The sequence below is a fragment of the Lygodium microphyllum genome, chromosome 21 (assembly GCF_053477565.2).
Source record: "Lygodium microphyllum isolate KBCC chromosome 21, Lygodium_microphyllum_v1.1.10, whole genome shotgun sequence".
NCBI lineage: Eukaryota > Viridiplantae > Streptophyta > Polypodiopsida > Schizaeales > Lygodiaceae > Lygodium > Lygodium microphyllum.
In genome coordinates this window covers 3664669-3670592 of record NC_141155.1, presented here as the reverse complement: position 1 = coordinate 3670592, position 5924 = coordinate 3664669, and the positions used below count along the sequence as shown (strand labels likewise).

At 39.2% G+C, this 5924-nt stretch overlaps 1 long non-coding RNA gene across 1 annotated transcript; it reads right to left on the bottom strand.

The window, feature by feature from the left end:
- Positions 1–1079: 1079 nt before the first annotated feature.
- On the bottom strand, positions 1080–1914 carry LOC148017705 (uncharacterized). The gene is made up of 4 exons (XR_015687625.1): positions 1793–1914; positions 1601–1683; positions 1400–1485; positions 1080–1289 (listed from the first exon to the last, which is right to left on the bottom strand). It is a non-coding gene; the product is annotated as an uncharacterized LOC148017705 (long non-coding RNA).
- Positions 1915–5924: the final 4010 nt, after the last annotated feature.

The following is a 5924-nucleotide window of genomic DNA, read 5'->3' as shown; positions in this document are numbered from 1 at the left end:
TAGAAGTTGTAGAGGGGCTCACTAGACATTAATTGGATTTCTTGTCTCAGAAAATAAATGGGCCAATGACTCTCTGCACTGACTACGAAAGGATTATGACCACTCCACAAGATTACCACATCTACGAGCGCTGTATGTGTGTCATCTCGGATATCTTGATCCAAGATGATCCACTCCCCTCGCAAAAGTCGCCATCTTCTATATCGAAAGGGAACGCACAGAGTTTGTCTAGCAATGAAATACCTGTAATAAAAACAAAAATAATGGTAAGTGATCAATGCGACTAACATAACAATTCATCTAAGCGAGACCTATGTCAATTAAATCAAGGTATGCAAAGTAGTAAAAAAGTTTTACCTGAATGTAATATCAGATTGGTTGACCCTGCACTCAATCGTCTCATCAAAATGTGTTCTTTTGACTTCCCAAGACTCACCCAATAGCTGACTCATCCATTCCTCAGATGGACACTTGCATTGATAAGTAATCTTTGTTTTCTTCAAAACATCACATGAACCAAACAAATGTGCAAACAATGAGAATGGAATAAACCAATTAAGATGCACATCTTTGGAGCCTGTGGTGGGTTTCATAGCACTATTGATGTCAGATTTTATCTTCGACTTGCAAGCTCCTGACAACTCCAAGCTACCAATGAACCATTCACCACTAGACAATGGCGGCAACGGGACATGCTGCAATCTCTGGCTTTCTACCACATACAATGAATTATAAAAAAAGATATTTTGAGTGGCAAGTTGACTTGTAGAGGTATTATCATAGATCAAAGAACCTATCTCTTCATGCCAAACATGTATCTTGCCGCTTAAACATTCCACATTTTGCTATTCATGCAAAGTCGATGGATATAGAGCTGTCAATCAAACAAGACTGAATTAGAATACTGCAAAGACTTTTAAAAACAACTCTGATACAAAAGAATAATCAATGATAAAATTTAACAACTTACTGTTTTGTTTATAATTTGCAATGTTGTTCTCGTCGTGTACAGAGATTTGTTTATGCGTATAAACATGTTGAATCAACACTTCTGTTACTGCACTTGTGCCATTAAACACTTTTCTGAACTCTAGAATTCTACCTTTCCAATGTTTGCTAGGGTTTGCAACATCCTTGCGCTTGACCTTGAAACTCCCTCGAGTACTTGGGTGCATCAAAATCCAATCCAACTTATAATACTTATCACAAATCCAATTACCGCCATTATCTTTCCTATTGAAGACCTCCACTGCAAGTATGCTACTGATATTTTTCCTCCGTGAAGACATCTGTAACAACCAAATACAAAAGTTACCTATTAACATGTGTATAATTTGCAAATGTTATCTCCAAATGAAATTAAATTTAAATGGATCAATTTAAAAAAGAAACATTGTACCTGTAATTTCTTTCACAAAGATCCCTAGATATGTTGAACAAGAAGTTGACTTATAGCAAGACCATTGTTCCTTCACTGACAGATTCCTGTAGTACAAAAACAAAAGAAATATTGGGTCAACACATACATATAACTTATATAGGCTTTGTCCAAATGCGTTGAAATTTAACCATGGAACAGTAGTAAAAAATGGCAATATACCTGTGGCTTTCTCTGCAAAAAATCCCAAAGATATTGTAGAAGTTGAGTTCTTAATAAATCATTGTTCTTCACCCTCGGAGATTCTTGGAGTAAAAAAACAAAGGAAAGCTCAGTATGCATGTAACTTGTATACATTTTGTCTAAACGAGATAAAATTTAACAGTGGAGCAACAAAAAAACAAGACAATATACCTGTAACTTTGTTTACAGAGAAACCCTAAGATGTTGAAGAAGAAGTTGAGTGTTCAAAATCCCAAAGATGTTGTAGAAGTTGAGTTCTTAATAAATCATTGTTCTTCACCCTCGGAGATTCTTGGAGTAAAAAAACAAAGGAAAGCTCAGTATGCATGTAACTTGTATACATTTTGTCTAAACGAGATAAAATTTAACAGTGGAGCAACAAAAAAACAAGACAATATACCTGTAACTTTGTTTACAGAGAAACCCTAAGATGTTGAAGAAGAAGTTGAGTGTTCAAAATCCCAAAGATGTTGTAGAAGTTGAGTTCTTAATAAATCATTGTTCTTCACCCTCGGAGATTCTTGGAGTAAAAAAACAAAGGAAATCTCAGTATGCATGTAACTTGTATACATTTTGTCTAAACGAGATAAAATTTAACAGTGGAACAACAAAAAAACAAGACAATATACCTGTAACTTTGTTTACAGAGAAACCCTAAGATGTTGAAGAAGAAGTTGAGTATTCAAAATGTCACTATTATTGACTGTAAGAGACTCCTAGAGCATCAAAACAAAAGAAATTACATGTCAGAGAATGCACATAACTTGCACAGGTTTTCTCCAAACGAGATAAAACTTTACCATAGAACATCTATGGAAGAGAAAAATATACCTGTAGAGTTTTGTGAAGAGAATCTTAGGGCTTTGGTAAAACAAGCTCTGCTCTCATGAAACACATGAATCTCTCTCTGTGCTTGTGCAAAGCAAATGAAATTTTACAGGGTTACAGACATGGCAAGAAACAGTGAGGCTGTAAAATTTCGTCAGGAAAGAAGAAGCGGGGAAAGAGATATGACAAATTTGAGTTCCGCCTAAAAAAGAGGGGGAAACTGAAAAGGGGAGAAAAGAAAAGTCAAACATAAAAAATAAGAAAATGAAAATTCGAGGCACAAACTTCCAAGAAGTGACAGCTTTGTACTCCCCTTTTCCCTTATTTTATTGCTGAGGGAAGATTTGGTCCAAGATATGGCTAGAAGATTCATGTTACATGAATCTGGAATCCCAGCTCTCTCATTGGTTAGGCCTATATTTGTTTATTCACTCCTTAAGGGGCAAAAAAGAGAGTCCATATTTCTCCTAATGCATATTTAGTGGGACCCTATAGAGTGGCGGTGGCCTCAGAGTGGTCATCACAGTCTCCTTCTTTGGTTGCATCCATGCATACATATGGATCCGTACGGATATATTATGAAACAGTACTATATAGATCCGTACACACTTTTTTTTGGGGGGTGGGGGTGGGTGGGTGGTGTTTTTTGGGGGTTATAACATAAAAAGTATAAAATTATTTATGTGTGTGTGTGGTTTTTTGGGGGGAAGGGGGATGGGGTGGGTTTTCAAGCAATCATTTTTTATCTAACCATTTTGTTAAAAATGACAAAAAGGGCATACCGTATGCACCGGGGTCTATTGACAGCCCTCGGCCCCCATTGCCAGAGGGCTTTGTCCCCAGAACCCCCCGCTAGGGGCCCTGTCCCCAGACCCCCACCAGCGGCAATGCCCCTCGGACCACCCACTGGAGGTGTTGCCCCGAGACCCCCATCAAACGCATTGTCTTGGACTCCCCTTGGGAACCTCCTGGCAATAGAAATACAGACATAGGAGTCCAGCTTAGCCAAAAAGGTATGCAACTTAGAAGTATTTAGTTAAGTTAAATAAAAAAAGATGAAGTATGTACTATGTTTAAACAATAAATATAAAGCTCTCTTATACCTAGTTATACAGTTGCATCTTTCCCCCGAGAGAGAGAGAGAGAGAGAGAGAGAGAGAGAGAGACGAACGTTGCTGTTGACGAACGTTTCGAGTTTTTGCGTGCTCGTGCTCAAAACCCTAATCTACGCCTGCTGCTCGGCTCTTTCTTCACGGGCTGCTCCCTTCCTCTACCCTCACATGCTGCTCGAACATCTACCTACTCTACCTCGCCTTTGCCTGTTTGCCTCACCACTTCCTGCTCCGCTTTGCTTGCTTCCGCTTGCTCAGCATGTTGGGCCTCGACTCTGCCTGCACCACTTGCTCCGCCTAACCCACTAGCTATTCGATACCAGGCCACTGCCCAGCTGTAGTTGCTTCACACACGTGCTGCCCAGCTGCTTCACACATACATTCACACACACACACATCTTTCCACTTTGCCTCGCCACACTCTCTCACACACGCTCACAAACACACACACACACATTTATCTTATTATTATTATTATTATTATTATTATTAGTATTAATAATAATATTGTTTAAACCTCCTCAGGGTGTTTGCACTAAGCCTCTGATCCCCTCTTGGATGCTTATGTGCACTCTAATTAGGTTTTCCTTTAGCTCTCTTATTCTTTTTAGTTTTTGCAGGTTGTAGTGATTTAGTGTTTTAGACGAAGAAGAGTTTTGGGTTCCTAACTCGGTGCTCGGAGCTTCCTAGCTTTCACTTTCTCAAGAGCTTCAACATCACAGTTCAGATTTCTCCAGACGACATGGCTTCTACTTTGGAGTTGGCACAGGGTACCACTGTAGGCGCCCCCCAGCCACCTACTTGTCATTTTGAGGTCTATGATGTTTGTCAGTTCTTGGCACATATATGGGGTTTACAGTGTAGAGTGAGAGCGGAAAGTGCACAAGTGATAGAGAAGGTGTCAAAGAAGCAAATGATGGAGCTCTATCAAGCGTGTTGCAGGAAGATAAACGTAGGTGTTCAAGTGCAGGCGTTGCAAGAAAACGAGAGAGAGAGAGAGAGAGAGAGAGAGAGAGAGAGAGAGAGAGAGAGAGAGAGAGAGAGAGAGAGAGAGAGAGAGAGAGAGAGAGAGAGAGAGAGAGAGAGAGAGAAAGAGAGGATATGTACCATTTGGGAAAATGGACTTAGTCTAAAGTTTGGACCAACCCTTCCTTTATTAATGTGACCTTTTAAAATAGTGGCCAGTTTAATGTGAACTTGGTCAAAGAATAAAACTATACAAAGAGGGGTTATTTAGGGCCTTTAGACCCAACAACCTCCCACTTAAAGGCATAAATGATGCTTTTAAGCTATCTAATTCCCACCATCTATATGCAATGCTCATGTTGAGCCTTACCAAGACTCTTGGTGAGAAAGATTGTCTTGTGTCTTGATCTTAGTCAAAGTGACTAGACCATCTTCCAATACCTAACACATGAAGTGGTACCTCACATCAGTATGCTTGGTACGAGCATGAAACATGGCATTTTTGGCCAAATAGATAGTACTCTGGCTATCACATCCCAACACTGGAGTACTAGCAGGCATGCCAAATTCTTTTGCAAGTCTACCCAACCAAATAGCCTCCTTGGAAGTTTCAGTATCTGAAATATATTCAACCTCAGTAGTACTCAGTGTGACAATCTTCTGCAACTCAGAACACCAAGAGAATACTCCACCAGCAACTATAAGTACATATCCACTGGTAGATTTCCTTGTGTCTAAGTCACCTACCATGTTTGCATCACAAAATCCCTGCAACTTTAGGTCACCTTTTCCATAACAGATACATTTGGATTTTGTACCTTTCAAATATCTTAAAATACATTCGACAGTTTGCCAATGTGCTTTGCCAGGATTTGATTTGACATGTATCTACTAACAACTCCCACTGCATAAGCAATATCGAGTCGTGTAGCAACCATGGCGTACATGAGAGAACCACAAGCTAAAGCATATGGGATAGCCCTCATAAAGTTGGCTGCTTCCTCATCTTTTGGGCAATCATCTTTACTCAATTTCACATTTGGCTGAAATGGCATTCCAAGTGCTTTCACATCAACCATATTAAATCTTTCCAGCACTTTATCAATCTACTTTTCTTGAGACAGAAATAACAATTTATGCTCTCTATCCTTCTTAATTCTCATGCCCAAAATATGCTCACAGTTGACCCCAAATCCTTCATAGCAAAAGCAGATTTCAGCTAGTCTTTAAGTACATTCAAAGTACTTTTATTCTTGCCAGCAATAAGCATGTCATCAACATAAAGAACCAAAATAATGGGACTGCCATTCGCATCATTCTTAATGTATAAACATTGATATGCATGGTTACGCTTGAAACCTTGTCTAAGCATAAAGGAATCAAACTTGTTATACCAT